A 25,649-nucleotide genomic window follows, 5' to 3' on the forward strand; every position below is an offset into this window, starting at 1 on the left:
ACGATAGAAATCATCACCGCCAACTTCTGCATTGTCCTCTGCATTTCAGTTAACTTCAGGATCAGCAGTATCCATAACCATATGTACCATTCTATTTGTGTCAATATCCTACTCATTTTTAACCCTTGCAACTATCTCCCACATCTTTCCATACAAGTACCAATGCTTATAGTTGGATATAAATCCATTCCTATATAAATAGATAGTCATTGCATCTCTATCAAGTATTTCTCTATTACCATATCTCTGTTGGGTTTCGATCATACAGTGAAAATTAATTTTTAAAAATTTTAAAACAAACAAATCAATAGCTTTAATAGTTAAAACTATCGAGCTGAAACTCAAATCCTAGAATCACCTTGTTGATGTCGATCAAAACAAAATAAGCATACAAAGGGATAGAATTTTATACTTTCATCAAAAAGTAATATGACATAATGGTGATCTCCACGAGACTCCAAAATAGAAGCCCTCCAATAGTGATCCACATGAAAGTTGGTCAAGATCCTTCCTAACCAGTGTGCTGCCGCAGCCTTATCTTCTCAAGAATACTACCGACTTCGAACACGAATGTGATCACACCAAAACCCAGTCACCTTTGATTTTGCCATCAAAATCATGCCAAGAAGATACTCTACAAATATCTCACAATCTAGGATTTGATTTTGGGCTCCAACATATAGAAAAATCAAATCCTAAGGCTAACTAGCAACACTTGCTAATTCTCTTACCATCCTTTTTACAACTTTTGCCACTCAAATTTTCTTTGTCTTTTTCTTAAATTTTTTTTAAAATTTTTTCCTCTTTTATATGCTACTTACTCTGATTTTCATCCAAAATCAAGCACCTGGTCCATATGGGATGCCCCATATAAATAGGTGACCATGGGACGTGAGGAAGGATCAAGGGGTGCCAACCTTTGGTGCTCCACCTTCTCATGCAGTGAAACAAATCATCATGAATTATTTTTGGCACAGGAGAGCCTTCACACAAAAGGACTCCTCCTCTTCTATGCCCCATAAATTCTCCATGTAAAAATAGCATGAATTTATTAATGTTCTAGATGAGAATACTAGGTGATAGGATAAGATAAGAGCCTTCATTAAGAAGGACTCTTCACCTTCTCACATTAATTAAGAGGGGGCAGTAATTTTATTTTGGCATGAAACTTGGTGGGCATAGAGTAATCCTTTCACACTTGAAATTGTTACAAGTTAGATAAGAACTCAATTAAATTAGATCCAATCCCATAAGGTCAAAGCCAACTGGTCTAGTTTAGCTCAAACATTTTGATCTGAACTAATTTAGGAACTTGGATTAATACAATGTGCTAGTATATCAAATTAATTCTTAAAATTTATATTAAATCCTAATTAAATTAGATTAAGATCAAATCTTAAAGTATGTGACCCATTGAATTCCAAATCTAGCCAGCAATGGATCCAAACTCTCGACGTAATCCTAATCCGATCTGATTAGGTCAACCGAAGAGTCCCAATCAACTAGAACTCTTTCTAATTAATTTTTAAATTAAATTTTATTTAATTTTAATGAGTCTACAGGTCAATATTGATGTCTAACAATATATCATAATGATATAAAAAATTTAAAATTTTGATAAAAAATTATCAAAATATCCTTCAGTGGTAAGTTACCATGTAATTCAATCCTTCAATCAAACAACATCTCAAATGAGCTGTGGGCATGAAAGTATGTCAAACCCAATTATCTATCTATATGTATTTTGATCAGAAGGTGATGATTCAGTTAATGATACATTAAAATATTTTTTCTAATTATCATCCTGCTTTGGTCAAAAATTCCAGAATCATCGATCTATGAGATCACATAGGATGTTTGCTCTCTTATTAGGAATGAATGATCTCTTATTGATCACTCACAACCTCCATGCATACTTCAGCACATCTAGAACACCCCATATAAGGATCGAAGAATCAAGTTAGGAAGTGAACCAAAATATGAATTCATATACACAAGGTACCATGACGATCTCAAGTCGAAGGATCACTTACACAAATTCTACTAGAGAATCATCAGCTGACATATAAATAAGACTCCATCAGATATTCTCTCATAGGTTTATTCAGTGAACTAATTCTCTAATGAGCACCCATATCTTTGTATTAGTGTACTATACAAGTGATTATGACATCAACCATCCTCATCTCTGAGCATATATAGGACATGCCAGTCTTATCGGTATCATTGATCTCTGACTCAATGAATCAATGACTGAAATATTTTAGGTCAGAAATATCAAGATTTTAGGTCTCACTGAAGTGATCTAATCACAGCCCTAAAACTATTATCTAGATCTATGGGGTTCATTATAATCTTAAAAATAATAAGATACAGCATATAATGAATCAAAAATATTTATTTTATTAATAATATTAATATTAATTACATGAGTCTGAAAGATAAATTATCGAAAATATCCTCTCGCATCCCATATGTGATTGACTTATAGAGTATTATTCTTTTAATCTTCCACTTGTATTAAAGCCAATCATCCCTATACTTGATGCCCATGCAATCAAGGTGATAGTGAAACTGCTACACTGACAAGATCTTAGTGAACAGGTCTGCTATATTATTCTTGATATCAACTCGCTCCACGATCACATCGCATCTTTTGACTATCTCCCGAATGAGATGGAACCATCTTTGGATGTATTTGGATTTATGATGAGACCTCAATTCTTTAGCTTAAGCAACTGCCCCAGTATTATCATAATAAAAGGGCACTGATTGTTCAATCTCTAAAACCATACCCAATTTTGAGATGAATTTCTTTATCCAGACGGCCTTTTTAGTAGCCTCACTAGTAGCAATCTACTCAACCTCAGTGACTGAGTCAGCAATAGTTTGCTGTTTGAAATTTTTTAATTTACTATTCCACCATATAGAATGAACACATATCCAAATATAGATTTGCTATCATCTGGATCAGATTAAAAATTAGAATCAGTATAATCTTTCAGTTTTAAATCAGATCTACCATATATAAGAAAAATATCTCTAGTCCTTCTCAAGTACTTGAGTATATTTTTCACAGCTTTTCAATAATCCTCTCCGGGATCAGCCTGAAATCTACTTACAATGCCCAAGCATAAGCCACATCAGGTCAGGTACATAATATAGCATACATGATTGATCCTACAGTTGAAGCATAAGAAATAGAACTCATTCTATTTCTTTCTTCAGGTGTCTTAGAAGATATCTTTTTAGAGAGTTGTATGCCATAACCTATGGGCAAGTAATCTCTTTCACTTTCCTCTATGTTGAACCTCTTCAACATAAGATCTATGTACCTAGATTGAGACAAGCCAAGGATCTTCTTTTGATCTATCCTTATAGATCTTTATACCCAGTATATAGGATGCTTCAACCAAATCTTTTATGAAAAATTTTTATGATAGCCATGTCTTGATCGATTGCAACATCAGGATATCATTCTCAATGAGCAGTATGTTATCCACATACAAGATCAAGAAGACAACAGCACTCCCACTAGTCTTCTTATACACATAAAGTTTCTTCATATTTTTGATAAAGCCAAACAATTTGACTGTCTCATCAAAATAAATATTCCAGCTCCTCGATGCTTGTTTGAATTTATAAATGAATCTATTCAGCTTGCATGCTTGATTTGCTCTCATACTAGAGATAAATTTCTCTGACTGAGTCATATAGACTTCTTCCTTAAGATTTTCATTGAAGAAGGTAATCTTGACATCCATCTGCCAGATCTCATAGTCATGGTATGTAGCAATAGCAAGCATTATCCAAATAGACTTGAGCATGGCTATCGGTGAAAAGATTTCTTCATAATCAACATCTTATTTTTGTCTGAAATCTTTTGCCATCAGTCTGCCCTTATAGGTCTTTACCTGGCTATCTGCTCCAAACTTCCTTTTGAAGATTCATTTGTAGGGGTCACACCCTCAGGCGCATCAATCAAAGTCCAAACTTGGTTGGTATACATGGAGTCTATTTTAGATTTCATGATATTGAGCCATTTGTTAGACTCACTACTCATGACAGCTTTCAAATAGGTCGTGGGATCATCTTTCTCAATGATGTAAGATGTGTCGTCATTCTCACTGACAAACCCATACCTGAGTGGTACATTATGCACTCTACTTGACCTTCAGAGAGGAAGTGTGTATAGTAGCTGTGCCTCAACAATGAGCACATCTAGTTGAGAATTATTTTGTGAATTTTAGATGGATTATAGTTTTTGAACTTTCTCAAGTTCAACAGACCTCCCACTGCCTCTTCTTGAATAAATTTTTTCTTCAAAAAAATGGCATGCCTACCAACAAATAACTTTTATTGAGTAGAATGGTAGAAGTAATATCTTATACTCTCCTTAGAATAATCCACAAATCTGTATTTTTCTGATCTAGCATCCAGCTTATGTCCATCAATATTTTTCATATAAATCGGGTAACTTCAAATCTTAAGATATTTAAGACTGGATCATTTCTCTTTCTATATCTCATATGGAGTCTAGAGACAGATTTGGAAGGCATTTTGTTTAAAACATATGCTGCGGCCTTATGAGCATATCTCCAAAAAGAGATCAAAAGATCCGTGAAACACATCATGGACCGCACCATATCTAATAAAGTGTGATTCCTTCTTTTCATAATTTTATTTAATTATGGAGTGTAAAGAGGTATCCACTGAGAGAGTATACCATTTTATTTTAAATAATCAAAAAATTCATTAGTCGAATATTCTTCTCCTCAATCAGATCGAAGAGCTTTATTACTTTTACCAATTTATTTCTTAACCATTCTTTGATACTCTTTAAATTTATCAAAGACTTCGAATTTATATTTTATTAAATATACATATCCAAATCTAGACATATAATTAGTAAATGTGATGAAGTAAGAGTATCCATCTCTGGTTTGAGTCGATATTGGACATAAATATTAGTATGTACAAAGTCTAATATTCACTCGCCCTTTCTCCATGTCTAATAAATAGAGTCTTGATTATTTTTTTTCATGAGATAAGATTCATAAGTTTCATATGATTCAAAATTATAAAGATCAAAAAATTTATCTTTGTATAACTTGTTAATTCTTGACTCATTTATATGACCAAATTGGTAGTATCAGAGGTATGTGACATTCACATCCTCTCCCTTTCTTTTCTTCATATTATTAACATGAAGTATATTATCATTAAGTGATAGGAACAAAAGATATTATCAATATAAGCATTTTCATAAAATTCATTAGAAATATATATAGAACAACCATTATTCTTTGCTTTTATTTCAAAATCTTGTTTTAATAATAATGGTACAAAAATAATATTTTTAATAATATTAGAAATATAATAATAGATCTTCAGCTCTAAAATTTTATCTGAAGACAACTTTAAAATATTGATTCCCATGACTTCGGCCTAAATGGACTCTCTACTAGTGCCAAACAGTTCAAATCATCTTTATTCAGACTATTTATTTTTTGCAGACCCTGTAATGATTTACAAAGATGTGAGCTACAGGCGGTATCCAATACCCAAGAATCTAAAATTAAAGTACTTAATGATAAATTAGTTTGTATCATATACAAATCTTTAGCAATATTTGCTTGTTTCATAGTTTCAAGATATTTCTTACAATTCTTCTTTCAGTGCCCCTCCTTCTACAGTGATAGCAAGTACCTTTGATGGAGACCTTCTTCACTTTCTTCTTAGAGATGCCAGTCTTAGGATTCAGCTTTTTCTTGGAACCCTTCTTGCCTTTCTTCTTGTTGATCTTATTGACAAGAAGAACCAGAGCTTTTTCACCCTTGAAATGGCTCTCTACTGTTTTCAGTATATTCAACAGCTCAGACAGGCTGATGTTCAGCTTGTTCATATGATAATTTTATTGAAAAATATGTCCTAAAGCTAATCATCTAAGTGGTAGATGATTGGAATTAATATATTAAATTATCTAATAATAATAGTTATTTGGCAGATTCATCATAAAAGTTTTATCTTCTTTAAATGAACTCTTAAATTATGATGAAGTCCTTAGAATCATAATCAATCGATAAAGGAGGATTTATTGGATGGTTTTTAAATTATTCATGATCAAATGATAAGTTATTAACAAGGACGATAACTTATCAAGTGTAGGTCGCTATATGCCATATGCGTTAGTTTTTCTCATAATCAAGTGGTGTGGAGACACTGGTATGACATCCAGATGAGATGTAGGAGTATATCTGTATTGAACATGACCAATGTAACACTCTACTATCAAGAGTAGTTAGCTAAGACCAATGGGTATAAGTGTCCCTCCGATCTGAGATCACCACGGTGACTTGCAAGCAACTCACTGTGCTTTGGTGCTGGACTGTCTATATTTTTAATATAGGTTCGAAAAATTTTTAGGTACAGTCAAGTACTTATGAAGTCAGTGTGTGAGTCAAGATGGGATTGACCACTCCTGATTAACTTCAGAAAGAGAATGTCTCGCTGTGTTTCAATTTAGCAAAACTTAAGCCTGGGTAATCCTCGTGAGGAGTCATGAGATTTGCAAAATTTTGAGACACAATAGAGATGACTTGTATGTGTGATTGACAGCATACTCGAAGTTGTCTTGAGCATTATTGATCAAAAGAATAATTATACGGTAACCATGGGTCAGGGTTCTTAGAATATTGCTTTGCATACATTCGACCTATCTGAACGTCGGGAACCATTGCTAGATGGTTACTTCGATTGGTACATGAATTGGTTTTTATGGTACCAGCTTAAGCTTAAACCTATAGGGTCACACACATAAGAGGTTGTAACCTAATCAGATGGTTAATCGATGATTGAGAATCGTTCTAAGGTTAAACAATCAATGTGATTGATGTTTGACCTAATGCAAGTGTTGTAGGAGGATCATTAGCAATTGAATTACTAATTGGCTCAATCTGATTGAAAAATTGAGTTGAGATCAAGTCTAATTAAATATGATTCAATTAGAATTAGTTTTGGATTTAATTGGATTAAGTCTAATTAATTTATTGGATAAGCCAGTTGCAAGGGAGAACAAGTCCCTGTTTGACTAGGACTTGTATGCACCTAATTCCTAATTAAGTTAGAATTTAAATTAAATATGATTTAAATTTAATTTAATTAGACTTCTAGTTAGACTAGGATCACTATTAATTAAGTTATAATTAATTTAAATTAGGTTCAAAGTATTTGACCTAATCTAAATAAGAATCCTAGTTAGACTAGGATTCCATCTTCTCTTGCGCCACCTAAGAAAATCAAAGCCCATGCCCACTAATTAATTCTAAATAAATTTTCTATGATTTCTACATCTAAAAAAAGTAATCTCACACCACTTATTTTAGAGATTTAAATCAGATTTGATCTGGTTCAATATGAAAATTAATTTGGTTCATTGTGAAAAGTGGTTTAGCCTATTTCTCTTTTTGAAAGAGTCCCTCTTCACAAGGACTCTTCCCTCCCTCTCTTGAACCAACTTTTCCTATGTTTATCCTCCTTTTTGTTGCCTCTTTTGTGGTTATTTTCATGCTATCCATGAAATAAATGAGATAGGGGGCGTCCAACTCCAAGGACTCTTTGTTAGACTAGGTCTTATGACCTAGTCTGCCATATAAAAGGAGGCCGCCCCATATGCCATGATATAGGAGTCAAAAATTCATGAAAAATTGAGAAAATTATTAGAGTAGAATGAGGAAGACCTGAGAGGTTTTAGGCACCAAAATCCATGGAGGAGATTCCTCTAACAAGAGATTAAAAGTTGATATCTTGTAGAGAAGAAAGGTAAGAGAGAAGATTGTCTTCTCTTATTGGTTTTCTTTCATATTTTTTTCTCTTTATTTTTATGTTTTTATGTGATAAAAATATGAGAGAGAAAGAAGGATTACATGGGTGGTTTGAGGTACCAAAATCCTTGGAGAAAAGTCTTCAATCAAGAGATCCAAGGTTGATGTCTTATAGAGAGAAAGGTAAGAGAGAAGATTGTCTTCTCTTATTATTTTTTTCTTTTTATATGATAAAAAATCTAAAAGAGAAAGAGGGATGGCATTGTGAATTCATGCTCCAAAGAGTTGGAGCATGGTGATCTTATTTTGGACATGATATGATAATATTCTAATGAAAGAAGAAGAAGAAGAAAAGAAGGTCTTTTCTTAAGATTTCTTTTAGAACCTTTCTTCTCCATAAATCATGAGATTTTTCTATGAAAAAAATTAGATATTATAAGATCTGAAAACTAAAAAAATATCAAGAGAAGAAGGTCTTCTCAATCCTAGCATAGAGATATTTTCAGGATATCAATTGTTGATATACTGAAAGAGAAGATCTATCTTCTCTTAGGATCCTTTTCTATTAAATATTAATTTTGATTTTAGAGAGGTCAAAAGGTTTGAATTCTTCCTTATTCCTCCTCATATTCTTCATCTCTTGGAATGTCCAAGAGATCCGAAGAATATTTTTTAGATTAACCATCCGGAAGAATCTGCAAGAAGCTAACACTTCGAGCGGATGTTTGTTCGACGAACCTCCAATTTTATTGCAGCCTCGTATGGATCACTTGTAGAGGTCAGACGTATGTACAGGTCTAAAGGCAACAAAAAAAATCAACCATAGAATTCTCAACCGCATGAAGGTAAGAGATCTGATCTCTTCTTTTATCTAGATATGATCTAGGTTTTAGATCTGAAACTATTTCAGATCTAGGGTATTGATTTGATCAATATCAAATCTTTTATTTTTTAATTTATAAATATAATATGACATGTTATAGGTCCTAATTATAGGGTTTAGTAATTTGATTATATGCATTTGTAGATTAATTTGTTTAATTTACATGTTCCGCTGCATTATATTTCAAAAAAGTTTTAAAATTCATGCAAGAAACCCTACACCTTTTCCAACAGTGGTATCAGAGCATCTAGGTTCTTTTATAACATATTCATAATTATATTAAAATAAATCTAGAAAATAAAATAATGATCGCACGGACTGTAGATTGTCCTGCTGTAAGGTTTACCCCTTATAGTACAAAGGTTGTCCTGGTACGTTGCGATCTAGAAAATTTAAAAGAGTTTAAATAAATCTTATCATGAATAATTTAGATTAAGTCTATTTTATTTCATGAATTTTTATGTAATGTACATAGATTAAAATCAGCCTAGAACAGGATCTTGCGAAGGTTCTATTTGCTGATCGGGCCAGCTTGACTTGCAAGCCAGCTCGACCAGCATGCCAACTCGACTGAAAAGTTGGCTAAATTATATTTCTGACTAATTTTAATTGTTAGTGTTTGTTAGTGAAATAAGCCGACCCATTTTTGAAATGAGTCGATCTATTTAGTGAAACAACACTAGATTATATTAAACCTTTCAAAAGTTGAAAATATTTTTCAAAATGCTGAACCCCTACCCTCATCCATGAACTTAATTAAAAGAATTAAGTGATTGTTTAAGATCTAGGTTTGTGATTTAAAGATCCTAAGACAATTTCATAAAACATGGGTTAAAGGGTAATGGGTTAGCTTTGATCAGATCATTAATTGGGTTAGACCTAGGGTTAAATTAAATATGGACAAAGTTAAGAAATTGATCAAACCTAATTAAAAGTTAAATAGGATTTGGTCATTTCTATAGATCACTTCAATAGTTGTAGTTGATCAAAGTCCATATATCTAACAAATGGACACTGATCGTGGCTCAGCTGCTGAGCCCGAGTCTTTAGGCAGATCAAATCAAAACTGATAAATCAGTTGGTGTCTAAGATAAACTTGATCTGTGGTTTTTAATTGGAAGCATGCTTACCTGATCATTTCTTATGATGTCTAAGGCAAGCATTGGCAGACCTTCCCATCGATCATACTTACCTGGCCAATGTGGTTAATCAGGTCTTGATTAGGTTGCTCATTGATTCATGCTAACCCATGTCACATAGAAAGTCAGAGAGTCTGATTTCATTCAGTGAGACTGATCTAGGTGCCCATGGACCAAATTTGATCCTAGTCCTTGTTAATGACTTAAGAAGTCAGTGGGAGGACTTGACTTGATGAAGTCAGTGGGAGCGAATTGGTCCATATCTTTTATATCCTTAAATCACTAATAATTTTAAATCCTCTAAAATTATTAGGTCCTTAAAATGATAAAATTATGAAGATAACTGAGTCATTGCCTCCCATTAAGGTGTTTGATAATGAGTCCATTAACTCAATAATCATTGCAGACCCAAAGGCCTGGTGCTTGTTGACTAATGAAATTATCACTCATCATATGATGACTTGGATGTGTCTCTCTAATGGTGATTAGGTTAGCCAACCAAAGTTGGACTTAATCATTTGTTGGTTAGATGCACTAAGTATGGTCATGTTAATGGTTGGACCTAATCGGATCCTTACAGTGGAGGCCAAAGCCTACTGATTAGGTTTTTGGGGCAAAATTAAATTACTAGAAGTTGTTTGGAGAAATAATTAGTTAATGAACCTACCTGTAGATGCACATAGGTTGGCCGACCAAAGTCGGGCTTGTGTGTAGTCTATGTGGATTCTAGTACCTACTAGGCTTAAAATAATTCATATACATTAGGTCATTGTTCCCTTTTCTCAAGATAAGGCTAAACCTTAATTGCTCCAATCGCTGTTAGACAGTGATGACTTATGGGACCTAACTTCGTTAATTATTATCGAAAGTTGAATTTGGTTCAGCAGTACGAATGGGTTCGTATTGGAGCTTCTTAGTCCAGTCAAAATAATTAGTCCAAAGTTGATCCAAATCAAGCATAAGCACAGGGTCGTAGGAAGAAGAATTGTCTTGCTTCTCTTGATCATAATAGGCTGAACAAGAGAAAGGAGCAAGGGTTGCTCATCAAGGATGTTATATGATAATACCTTAAAGTTTCTCTATGTAATTTCACTATCTAGGTATTAGATACCGATGGTTTTATGCAATTTATTGCTAGGACTACAAGTAAGTGGAATATTTGAAAATGATGAGAAATTCTTGAATGTTAGGAATGGAAGTCTTATTCCAATCCTAACTTTAGGAATTGTAGAGCTTATTTTCAAATATTGTCATTTAAAATAATTGTTACTATTGTCCATTGTTTATAATCTTTGTTGGCCTTTTGGCTAAAGATGATCATCATTCATAAAGGAAGATTATTGTGGTATTATTATGAATAATGTTACAATAATACATGGACAATAAGAAAATGACATTTACACAGCCTGTTAAGTGTAATGTACATACCCAAGTTAGATAATGTCATGAATGTCTATCTTTGGCATTATAGGCTTAGTCATCTTGACAAGAACAGGATAAATGGGTTAGCTTGAGAGGGAAACCTTGACATCAAGGATTGTGAATCATTGATAGCCTGTGAGTCTTATCTTCTTGGAAAGATGACAAAGTCACCTTTTAATAGAAAAGGTGAAGGAGCTGATAAAGTTCTAAGTCTCATACATAGTGATGTATGTAGATCTGTGAACTTAAGTGCCAGAAGAAGATATTAATATTTCATTACAGACGACCTATCTGGGCATTGGTGCGTCTGACCAAATCATTTGAAATATTCAAATAATTCAAACGATGAAAAGGATGACATATCTAGGAGAGAATTGGATTCTCTCTCAGTGAATTTTTTTTCAGAACATAGTGTATCTGAAAGGAGAAGTTCAACTTTGTTAGACATGATTCAATCCATGATAGAGTTCACTAATCTGCCTGTTTCAGGACTGTGCTCGTGTGATTACTTATTTTACTCTGAAAATATACTGAGTAAGTCCGTTGTGTAGATTTCATATGAGATATGAATCAGGCATAGACCAAGACTCTCTCACCTTTGGGTTTGAAGTTAATCGGCCTATGTCAAAAGTTTGCATACAGATAAACTTGGTTCATGGTCCAATAGTTGTTTAAGGGTTACTAATTCTATCATGCTGAATAACATAAGATGCTCATCAATAATAGGGCATTCTTTTGTGAAAGGAGTTCCTTAAAGAAGGAATTGATGCCTATCAAGTTGAACTTGAAAGTTTGACTGGTAGAAAATGAACCGACATAATCTAGTAAACCTACAGAACCAGATTTGATTAGATCAAACTCGGAGCCCATTAAAGTAAACGTAATGCAGTGGTCTAACTTTGAGAAGTAGCTTGGAGCCATTAAATCCAAATTGAAATCTATGAAAATCAATAGTGTATAGACACTAGATGATTCACCTGAAGGGATAAAACTCATTCGGTATGAATGGATTTTTTAAAAGGATCAGAGTAGCGCAAACGAGAAGATGAAGACCTATAAAGCCCATTTTCGCTATTATCTCAGAGTTAGAATATACGTTTTGAACATATGTCTTTGTTATGAACAAAGAGGAACCCTGCATTTATAAGTGGGCAAAATATTCTGTAGTGTTATTTCTTATGTTGCTTGTGGATGAAATTCTCTTAATCGAGAATGACATTCCAGCATTGCAAAGAATAAAGGTTTGGGTGTCATCTAATTTCTCTATATTCAAGACCAGATATGGTATGCTCACTAATGATAGTGAGCAAATACCAGTCTGATCTAAGTAAGAACCGCTGAAAGATTGTATAGACAATCCTTAAGTATTTGAAAAATACTAAGATTCAGTGACTCAAATATGGAAATACTGACTTTAAACATGTGGATGTTTCAATTTTAGTCAGATCAAGATGACAATAAGAAAGTGTCGGATCATACCCTAATTGTAGGAGCAATCTGCTGGAAAGGTTTCAAGCAGGATACTTGAGTCTACTCAGTTAGTGATGTAGAGTACATCGTAGCATATGATGCTGCTATGTAAGCTATGTAATTGCTGAGCTTCATTAACAGATTTGGAGTGGTACCCTCCATCGATGGTCCAGTCCTATCGTAGCACTGGAGCCATAAATCTGACTAAAGAATCGAAGGACCAGCATACTCTATATTACTATCACTTTTGATTTTAGATCAGGATGACATCAATCTTTGGAAGATCGATGAAAAGGAAGAACTTGACTGACCCATTTGCTGAGGCCTCGAAACTAGAAAGTTCTACGAACTCAAGTGAAAGATAGGATATTTGATATCATTCTGATTGGCTTTAGTACAAGTAAGAGTTGTTGGAAAATATATCCTAAAGCCAATCATCTAAGTGGTAGATGATTGGAATTAGTATATGAATTATTTAGTAATAATAGTTATTTGGCAGATTCATCATAAAAGTTCTATCTTCCTTAAATGAACTCCTAAACTATGATGAAGTCCTTAGAACCATAATCAATCAATAAAAGAGGATTTATCGGATGGTTCTTAAATTATTCACAACCAAATGATAAGTTATTAACAAGGACGATAACTTATCAAGTGTAGATCGCTGTATGCCATATACGTTGATTGTCCTCGTAACCAAGTGGTGTGGAGACACTGGTATGGCATTCAGATAAGATGTAGAAGTATATCTGTATGAAATATAACCAATGTAACACTCTACTGTCAAGAGTAGTTAGCTAAGACCAATGGGTATAAGTGTCCCTCCGACCTAAGATCACCATGGTGACTTGCAAGCAACTCATTGTGCTTTGGTGCCGGACTGCCTATATTTTTAATATAGGTTCGAAAGATTTTTTGGGTATAATCAAGTACTTGTGAAGTCGGTGTGTGAGTTAAGATGGGATTGACCACTCCTAATTAACTTCAGGAAGAGAATGTCTCGCTGTGTTTCAATTTAGCAAAACCTAGGCTTGGGTAATCCTCATGAGGTGTCATGAGATTTGCAAAATTTTGAGACACAATAGAGATGACTTGTATGAGTGATTGATAGCATACTTGAAGTCATCTTGAGCATTATTAGTCAAAAGAATGAATTATATGGTAATCATGGGTCAGGGTTCTTAGAATGTTGCTTTGCATACATTCGACCTATCTGGACGTCAGAAACTATTGCTAGATGGTTACTTCGATTGGTACAGAAATTAATTTTTGTGCTATCAACTTAGGTTTAAATTTATAGGGTTACACACATAAGAGGTTGTAACCTAATCAGATAGTTAATCGATGATTGAGAATCATTCTAAGATTAAACAATCAAAGTGATTGATGTTTGACCTAATACAAGTGTTGCAGAAGGATCATTAGCAATTGGATTGCTAATTGGCTCAATCTGATTGAGCAATTGAGCTAAGATCAATTTTAATTGAATATGATTTAATTAAAATTAGTTTGGATTTAATTGGATTAAGTCTAATTGATTTATTGGATAAGCCAGTTGCAAGGGAGAACAAGTTCCTGTTTGACTAGGACTTGTATGCACCTAATTCTTAATTAAATTAAGATTTAAATTAAATATAATTTAAATTTAATTTAATTAGACTCTTAGTTGGACTAGGATCATCATTAATTAGGTTGCAATTAATTTAAATTAAATTCAAAGTATTTGACCTAATCTAAATAAGAATCCTAGTTAGACTAGGATTCCATCTTCTCTTGCGCCACCTAAGAAAATCAAAGCCCATGCCCACTAATTAATTCTAGATAATTTTTTTATAATTTTTATATCTAAGGGAAGTAATCTTATACCACTTATTTTAGAGATTTGAATTAGATTTGATCTGATTCAGTATAAAAATTAATTTGGTTCATTGTGGAAAGTGGTTTAGCCTATTTCTCTTTTTGAAAGAGTCTCTCTTCACAAGGACTCTTCCCTCCCTCTCTTGCGCCAACTTCCCCCATGTTTATCCTCTTTTTTGTTGCCCCTTTTGTGGTTATTTTCATACTATCCATAAAGTAAATGAGATAGGGGGCGTGCAAGAGTTAGATGCCCCAAGGACTCCTTGTTAGACTAGGTCTTATGACCTAGTCTGCCATATAAAAAGAGGCCACCCCATATGCCATGATATAGGAGTCAAAAATTCATGAAAAATTGAGAGAATTATTAGAGAAGTATGATGGAGACCTGGGAGGTTTTAGGAACCAAAATCCATGGAGGAGAGTCCTCTAACAAGAGATTAAAAGTTGATGTCTTGTAGAGAAGAAAGGTAAGAGAAAAGATTGTCTTCTCTTATTGGTTTTCTTTCATATTTTTTTCTCTTTATTTTTGTGTTTTTATGTGATAAAAATATGAGAGAGAAAGAAATATTACATGGGTCATTTGAGGTACCAAAATCCTTGGAGGAAAGTCTTCAATCAAGAGATCAAAGGTTGATGTCTTGTAGAGAGAAAGGTAAGAGAGAAGATTATCTTCTCTTATTATTTTTTTCTTTCATATTAATATATCTTTGTTTTATGTCTTTTTATATGATAAAAAATCTGAAAGAGAAAGAGGGATGGTGTTGTGAATTCATGCTCCAAAGAGTTGGAGCATGGTGATCTTATTTTGGACATGATATGATCATGTTCTGATGGAAGAAGAAGAAGAAAAGAATGTCTTTTCTTAAGGTTTCTTTTAGAACCCTTCTTCTCCATAAATCATGAGATTTTTCTATAAAAAAAATTGGATATCATAAGATCTAGAAACTAGAAAAATATCAAGAAAAGAAGGTCTTCTCAAGTCCTAGCATAGAGATATTTTCAGGATATCAATTGTTGCTGTACTGAAGGAGAAGATCTGTCTTCTCTTAGGACCCTTTGTATTAAATATTAATTTTGATTTTATGAAGGTCAAAAAGTTTGACTTCTCTCTTATTCCTCCTCATATTCTTCATCTCTTGGAATATCCAAGAGATCCAAAGAATATTTTTTAGATTAACCATCCAGAGAGATCTGCAAGAAGCTAGCACTTTGAGCGGATCTTCGTTCGACGAACCTTCGATTTTGTTGCAGCCTCGTGTGGATCACCTGTGGAGATGGATGCGTGTACAGCTCCAAAGATAATAAAAAAATCAACCATGGAGTTCTCAACCCGCATGAAGGTAAGAGATCTGATCTCTTCTTTTATCTAGATATGATCTAGGTTTTAGATCTGAAACTGTTTCAGATCTAGGGTATTGATTTGATCAATATCAAATCTTTTATTTTCTAATTTATAAATATAATATGACATATTATAGGTCTTAATTGTAGAGTTTAGTAATTTAATTACATATATTTATAGATTAAATTATTTAATTTATATGTTTCGCTGCGTTATATTTCAAAAAAAATTTGAAATTCATGCATGAAACCCTGCACCTTTTCCAACAAATTTAATGATAAACTAAGAGAATGAGTCGGGGAGAGACTTTAGGATCAAATCCTAGCTCAGTTTACTATCCATGGCAAAACTCAATTATCCCAGATGAGTGATCAAATCAATCATCTTCAGGACTTGTGTTTGCACAGAGGTGCCTTCAGTCATATGGGCACGGAACAATTGCTTAGATATCTCATATCTAGCTGTTTGACTTTGTTCCCCATGTAATTCCTTAAGATTAAAGAGTATAGAGGGAACATCCATGTCCTCATATTGCCTCTAAAGCTCATTGCTCATCGAGGCAAGCATGATGCATTTGATAGTCATACTGTCATCTTTTCATATTTTATATGTGGCCCTTTCCTCCTTGGAAGCATCTTCACCGATCGTATCAGATGCAGGTGCATCCAATATGTAGGAGACTATCTCCTGAGTGAGAATAATTCTCAAATTTTTCAACCAGTCTACGTAGTTCTATCCAATCAATTTGTTTACATCTAGTATGTCTCTAAGTGATAGTGAGGATGCCATATGTGCAATTAATCTACAATAACAAGAACATAATATAAGCGGATAACTCATGATGACATACACAACTAGATTAGGACTTTTGTCTAATTATGTCTCTCACTATTTTAACAGATTTCATAACCCACAAGTATGAAAAATGAGAAACATCCTTATGTTTCTTAGTGGGGTTGAGATCCATATTCCTCACAAACACTATATGGATAGCACAACAAGTATTCATGAATTCAAGAGTAGGTAACTCTTTATCAATTGTACCTCATACAATTCTTAATATTTTTCTCTCTTGTCTCTAAATCACTTATAGTCTTGTGGATAGCACAACAAACTATAGTGTTCTAGTTAAGTTAATCCTTCAATCCTATATGGTCATACTTAAATAATATTATCCTTGTGGATAGCACAACAAAGCAATACTATTCAAATATACTATAAGCATCAATATGTACTTAATCAACATCATATCAATTTCTATCGTAAGTCATGTGGATAGCACAATAAGCTCACTAAAGATCTTGACATACTCTATTGACCAAGTTTGAAGGAAGGCCCTTGTAGTGTCTACATCACTAATCAATCTTAGTCCGAAATTCAATAAGATCTAATTGACCAGGTCAGTAGGTAGGAGGCTCTCCATAGTTTTTTTTAAACACCAACAAAGTTGATCAGGCCAGCATACGGACCTAATTAGAAAATCATCTTTCATACTTTTCTTGACACCAATTGATAAAATGAATTTGACATTTGAATGAAAATTAAATTTCGATATTACAACTTAATATAATTTTAAGAGGGTCTTTGAACTGGTCTCGGCACATCCTAACTACAACTACATAAAATGTGCTAAACATATTATGTAATTCAGCATGCTTTTACAAGTCATTAAAACAATCATATAATCATGCCAAAAATCATATAAGGGTGCATAAAATGACTTAACATATGTCAATCATATCAAATAAGAAAGCAAACCCTAATCAAATTAGGCATGCATAACACCTTTAACCATAAATCGATTTAAGCATCCAACAACCATGAAATAATAAATTTCAAATTATTATAAATTTATAATTTTAATAACTAAAATTTAAATTTATGATTCATATGAAGTTAAAAATGATTTTTGATTTTAAAGATCGATGCTAAAAATTGATGTAATATTTTTGACAATATTTGAACAAGAACAATTCTATACTACAACTTTGCACTTGTTTATTCAAATCTAACAAAGATGGCTCTGATACCACTGTTGGGTTTCAATCATATAATAAAAATTAATTTTTAAAAATTTTAAAATAAATAAATTAATAGCTTTAACAGTTAAAACTATCGAGTCAAAATTCAAATCTTAGAATCATCTTATCGATGTCGATCAAAACAAAACAAGCATGCAAAGAGATAGAATTTTATACTTCGATCAAAAAATAATATGGTATGATGGTGATCTTCATGAGACTCCAAAGTAAAAGCCCTCTAATAGTGATCCACATGAAAGTTGGCCAAGATCCTTCCTAACCGGTGTGCTGCCATAGTGTTGTTTTCTCAAGAACACTACTGGCTTCGAATATGAAGTATGATCACACCAAAGTCCAGTTGTCTTCGATTTTACCACCAAAATAACATCAAGAAGATACTCTATAGATGTCTCACAATTCAAGATTTGATTTTGGGCTCCAACATATGAAAAAATCAAACCCTAGGGCTAATTAGCAACACTTGCTAATTCTCTCACCACCCTTCTTCCAAATTTTACCTCTCAATTTTTCCTTACCTTTTTCTTAAATTTTTTTAGAATTTTTTTTCTCTTTTACATGCCACTTAGCTCTAATTTTCACCTAAAATCAAGCACCTGGTCCATATGGGACACCCTATATAAATAGGTGACCATGGGACGTGAGGAAGGACCAAGGGGTGCCAACCTTTGGTGCTCCAGCTTCTCATATGGTGAAATAGATCACTATGAATTATTTTTGGAGTAGGAGAACCTTCACACAGAAGGACTCCTCCTCTTCTATACCCCATAAATTTCTCATATAAAAATAGCATGAATTCATTAAGATTCTGGATGAGAATACTAGGTGATTGGATAAGATAAGAGCCTTCATTAAGAAGAACTCTTCACCTTTTCACATTAATTAAGGGGGGGGGTAGCAACTTTATTTTGGTGTGAAACCCGATAGGTGCAAAGGACTCTTTCTATACTTGAAACTATTCTAAGTTGGATAAGAACTCAATTAAATTAGAGCCAATTCCATTAGGTCAAAGATAACTGATATAGTTTAGCTCAAACACTTTGAACTGAACCAATTTAAAAACTTGGGTTAATACAATGTGCTAGCATATCAAATTAATTTTTAAAATTTATATTAAATTTTAATTAAATTAGATCAAGAGCAAATTTTAAAGTGTGTGATCCATTGGGTTTTAAATCTAGCCAGCAGTGGATCTAGACTCTCGATATAACCTTAATCCGATCAGTTAGGTCAGCCGAAAAGTTTCAATCAATTAAGACTCTTTCTAATTAATTTTTGAATTAAATTTTTTAAATTTTGATGAATTCACAAGTCAAGATTGATGTCTACCAATGTGTCATGACTATCTAAAAGATTTATGTTGCTTCATGAATTGATTTTGATGATTGTAAAATATTTGAGGGGATTACTAATGATTTTGGCTTGAAAAAAGATTTATTATATTTCAGGGGCAAAATCATAATTTTATTAAGTTCTTATTCGAAAGTCTCAAGAGCAAGAATAGAAGATTTATGATCTATTAGAGGTAATTTTATATTTTTTGGATATATATTTTGAGAGAAAATCAAGTTTAAAGAAAAGGATCGACCCTTATCAAAAGGGACTGAATGACATGCTATTTTTGGCTGGCACGCCCAAAGGAGACGACCCTAGAGTCGACCCCTGTGCCAGAGGTCAACCTCAGGGTCAACCTCTGTTGTCTATACAAGTCAAAAATATAGAATAGTTACTTCTATTCTACACCACAAAGGTCGACCCCAGGGGTCAACTTCTGCATAGGGGACGACCCTAGGGTCGACCCCTATGACGGACAATCTCCGTAATGGCTAATTTTCAGCATATTTTGGCCACATGTAATGCTCATTTAAAACTCTCCAACGGCTCTAAACCTGTCCAGATTTCTCTCCAGCATCTATTGAAGATATAAAGGTACTTAAAGGAGAAAAAAATATAAGAGATTCAAGCATTCATTTCAGCCCTAAGCAAAAAGCCCTCTTCAAGCAAAAGAAGCTTTCATTTCAAGTTCACCAACCCCTCAAGAGCTTATTCAAGTCTTCAACAACCTTGAAAAAAATCAAAAAAGCTTTCTCCTTGTTGTGTAAAGTATACTTAAAATTTTATTTGCTCATTAAAGGAGCTAAACTTGTATTTCTTTCTCATTAATTCTTATACTCTGTTTCTGTCTTAATCTTTAATTTTGAAAGGATTTCAAAACTTGGATAGGTTGATCTAAATCTTGAATCGAATTATATTGAATTAGCTTATACTCGAGAAACAAATGTTCTAGCTTGGGATAGCTAGAGTCAGAGGTACCGACGTTGTATTCTTTTTGAATATATTTTAGTAGATTTAAATTTTCAAGTAGAAGCTTGAGGAGTAAATATAGGTGCAAGATTGGCACCGAACCACTATAAATCTTGATTGTTTGTGGTGTGCTTACTTGCTTTCTATCTAATTTTTTTTATTTTCTTATATTCTTGCATCTCATTTCTATACTTTGTTTAAATCACTTACTACATATAACTTGCTTATTATTACTTAATCCTTGTCGTTCTAAATTAACTTTAAAATTTTAAAAACCCAATTCACCCCTCCTCTTGGGTTGCATAGCTGGACAACAAGTGGTAACAGAGCTCAGTGCTTCAGACCTATTTTGATTTAACCATCAAAGAGCTAAAGATCTATGGAAACTTAAATTGGTGCTTCACTAGCCGAGGGGCAGTCCATAAACCAACCTCCACTTTTCAATGGATCAAACTACACCTATTGAAAAGCTCGAATAAAAATTTTTATTCAAGCACTTGACTATGATATGTGGAGTATCCACCATACACACCCACTAAGATAATTGATGGTGTAGAATCAATTAAATCCGAAAGAGAATGGAATGAGGTTGATAAAAAAATGGCTCAACTCAATACTAAAGCCATGAATATTTTATATTGTGCTTTAGATGCTAATAAATTTAATCACATTTCAACATGCTTGTCGGCTAAGAAAATATGGGATAGGTTAGAAGTAACACATGAAGGCACTAATCAAGTTAAGAAATCAAAAATTAACATACTTGTGCACAAATATGAACTCTTTAAAATAGAGTATGATGAATCAATAACTAAAATATTTACTCATTTTATGGATATTATTAATGGTCTAAAAAATTTTGGTAAGTCTTATTCTAACAGCGATCTTGTGAGAAAGATTCTTAGGTCTTTATCAAAGACTTGAGAGGCCAAAGTGATCGTAATTCAAGAAGCCAAAGATCTGAATATTTTATCCTTGGAGGAGCTTCTAGGATCGCTAATGACACACGAGCTAAGCATGAAACAATATCAAAAAGAAGATGTCAAGAAGAAGAGAACAATCACCTTCAAATTCACTGCTCAACTTGATGAAGAATCCGATGAAACAGAAAATGATGAGCAAGATAAAGAAATAGCCCGCATCACTAAAAAATTTAAAAAATTTTTGAAGAAAAAAAATAAGGGATGAGGAAGAGGCCACCTACAAAAGGAGAGCATAGAAAGGAGAAGGATAAGGAGCAGCCCCTTATTTGTTATGAATGTAAGAAGCCGAAGCACTTTATGCTCGAATGTCCACAACTTAAGAAGGGGGGAAAGTATAAAAAAAAGCTATGGTGGCTACATAGAGTGATAATGATGAGTCAAGCTCCGAAGAAGAAGATTCACATGAATAAGCCAACTTGTGCCTTATGGCACATGAAAATAAGGTAAACGTTGAAACTCCTAATGACTTTATTTTTGAAGAACTTCAAAAAATATTTTATGATCTAGTTGATGGTCTAAAGAAATTAAAAATAAAGAACAAAGAATTAAAATCAAAGAATCAATCTTTACTAAAAAAAATGAGATTATTTCAAATAAAAAATTAGTCTTGACATAAGAAAATCTAAACTTAAAAAATAAAATTACTAAGTTAAAATCTATGATAGAAAAGTATATTCTAAGTTTAAATAAACTTTAAATGATACTTGATAATCAAAAGGTCATTTATGATAAAGCCGGTCTTGGCTACAATCCTTTAAAGAAACAAAAATTTTTGAAAAATATCTTTGTGAACTCATCAAGCAATAAGTTTTCAAATATTACTTGCTTTAAATGTAGTAAAGTAGGACACAAATCCTATACATATTTCTCTAGCAAATCTGAAAATTCTAATGTGAAGAAAATATGGGTTCCAAAAAGAACCATTGTGACTAACCAAAAAGGACCCAAGAAAATTTGGGTATCTAAAGTCAAAACTTGATTTTTGTTTGTAGGTGTGTCTTACATCCCAAAGAACAAATTGAAAATGGTATCTTGATAGCGGGTGCTCAAGACACATGACTGATGATGAATCTCAATTCATCACACTTAATGCAAAAGATGGAGGAATGGTCACCTTTAGAAACAATAGCAAAGAAAAGATCATCAGTATAGGTAATATTGGTATCACTCCCTCCAAGTATATTAAAAATATTTTATTAGTAGATGGTTTGAAACATAATCTATTAAGTATTAGTCAATTTTGTAATAAAAAGTACAAAGTTATTTTTGAATTTTTATTATGTATAGTAACTAGTCCCAATGATGAAGGCATTAAATTTGTTGGGCATAGACGTAGTAATATTTATATGATAGATTTGAATAATCTTTTCAAGATAAACATGCAATGCCTAGTAGCCTTGAATACTAAAATTAATAAGACTAGTTAGTTTTGACACCGTAGGTTTGCACATATTAGCATGCATTCACTTTCAAAACTTATTAAAAAGAAATTGGTTATCGATTTACCTAAATTAAATTTTGAAAAGGATAGAATTTGTGATGCATGCCAACTAGATAAACAAATAAAAGTCTCATTCAAATTTAAAAATATTGTTTCAACTTCTAGGCCATTAGAATTATTGCACATTGATTTATTTGTACCCACTAGAACTATTAATTTAGGTGAAAAATGATATAGCTTTGTAATTATTGATGATTTCTCTTGTTTTACATGGATTTATTTTTTGGCACATAAAGATGAAATTTTTCATGTGTTCTCAAAATTTTATCAAAAAATTTCTAATGAAAAAAATTTTCAATTCAAAATATTCGAAGTGATCATGGAACCAAATTTGAAAATTAAGATTTTGAAAAATTTTATGATAAAAAAGGTATTGACCATAACTTTTCAATACCTAAGACACCCCAACAAAATGAGATAGTAGAAAAAAAAATAGAACCCTTAAAAAAATAGCCCGTACCTGCTATGTGAAAGCAACCTCTCAAAATACTTTTGGACGAAAGCAATTAACATGGCATGTTACATTTTAAACCATGCTTTAATTAGACCAAGTCTAAAGAAAACACCCTATGAGCTTTGGAAGGGAAGAAAATCAAATATTATATTTTTTCATATTTTTTATTGTCGATGTTTTATTTTGAATAATGGTAAAGAAAGATTAGAAAAATTTGATGTAAAATCCGATGAAGCTATTTTTCTTGGTTACTCATCTTCTAACAAAGCTTTTAGAGTTTTCAACAAAAGAACTTTAGTAGTACAGGAGTCAATACATGTTATTTTTTATGAGACTAATGATCTTCCTTCAAGGAAGAGTGAAGGTATTGATGATGCAGATCCTCTTATAGAAGGGATGAAGGAGCTCATCCTAAAAGACAACAATTCAAAATGAAGAAGAACATGAAAATAAACAAGAGGATGAAGGTGAAGAACAATAAGAATAACCTCAAGCTACAAATGATCTATCCAAAGAATGGAGGTATGATCACAATCATCCCAAAGAATTAATCATTGGTAATCCTACTCATGGAGTAAGAACTCGTTCTTCACTTAGAGATGCATATAATTATTTTGATTTATTTCTCATTTTGAACCTAAAACCATAGATGAAGCTGAAAAAGATTATAATTGGATAAAACAATGCAAGAAAAACTTAATCAATTCGAAAGAAATAATGTATGGACTTTAGTATCAAGACCTAAAAATTATCCAGTAATTGATACAAAATGGGTATATAGGAATAAATTGGATGAACATGAAAATATAATTAGGAATAAAGCAAGATTGATTGCAAAGGGTTATAATCAAGAATAAGAAACTGATTTTGATGAGACCTTTACACTTGTTGCTAGATTAGAAGCAATTAGGCTTTTACTTGTATATGCATGCTTTATGAATTTTAAGTTATTCTAAATGGATGTCAAAAGTGCTTTTCTAAATGGTTATATTGCTGAGGAAGTATATATAGAATAACCCCTCGATTTTGAAAATCATGCTTTTTCTAATCATGTTTTCAAATTAAACAAAGCATTATATAGTTTAAAACAAGCACCTAGGGCTTGGTATGAAAGGTTAAGTAAATTCTTACTTAATAATAGTTTTTCAAGAGAAAATATAGATACAACCCTTTTCATTAAAAGAAATCATGATGATATCTTAGTTATACAAATATATATTGATGACATTATATTTGGATCTACTAATGAAACTCTTTATCAAGATTTTACTAAGCTCATGCAAGGGGAGTTCGAGATGAGCATGATGGGAGAACTTACATTCTTCCTCGAACTCCAAATCAAACAAATAAAGGAAGGGATCTCCATCATCCAAAGCAAATACATAAAAAAACTACTCAAAAGATTTAGAATGGAGGGCTCCAAAGCAATTGGTACGCCCATGAGCCCATCATGTAAGCTTGACAAATATGAAAAAGGTAAAAATGTAGACTCAAAACTTTATAGAGACATGATTGGTTCTTTATTGTATTTAACTACTAGTAGACTAGATATTATGTTTAGTATTTGTCTATGTACACACTTTCAATCAAATCCAAAAAAATCATATTTAAATACAGTTTAAAAAAAATTTAAATATTTAAAAGGTACACAAATTCTAGGATTATGATATTCTAAGGACTCATCAATTGACTTAATAGGATATTCAGATGTCAATTTTGTTTGATGTAGATTAGATAGAAAAAGTACCAATAAAACTTGTCAATTTTTAAGAGTTAATTTAATCTCTTAGTTTAGCAATAAGTAAAATTGATAGCACTGTCTACGATCGAGGTCAAATACATTACAGCTGAAAGTTGCTGTGCTCAAATCTTGTGGATTAAGCAACAACTTGAGAACTTTGGCATCCAACTCAATGAAACTCTCAGAAAATATGATAACACTAGTGCTATTAATCTAACTAAAAATTCAATTCAGCACTCTAGATCAAAGCATATTGAAATTAGACATCATTTCATAAGAGAACATATCCAAAATAATGATATAATTCATGATTATGTATGTACTGAAAAATAATTGGCTGACATCTTTACCAAAGCCTTAAGTGAAGATAGATTTTGTGAAATTAGGAGAGAACTAGAAAATCTTTGATCCATCAGCTTAAGTATCTTTCTAATTTCAAGTTTTTTTTATCAAAAATTTATTGAACCAAATTTTGAGCTCAATTCTCATCTCTTCTTTCTTAAAAGCTCAAAACTATCCTTCATATGATCAATCTCTTAAATAGACACTCTTCCCTCAAATTTTATTTTTTTTTTTCAAAATTTTTTCATCATCTTTTTTGAATTTTTCTAACCATGAGTCGACCCCAAGATCGATCCTAGGGTAAACTTATAATTTTTATTAAAATCCATCAGGCACTCTGTTTTATTGA

The sequence above is a fragment of the Elaeis guineensis genome, chromosome 2, assembly GCF_000442705.2.
Source record: "Elaeis guineensis isolate ETL-2024a chromosome 2, EG11, whole genome shotgun sequence".
Lineage (NCBI taxonomy): Eukaryota > Viridiplantae > Streptophyta > Magnoliopsida > Arecales > Arecaceae > Elaeis > Elaeis guineensis.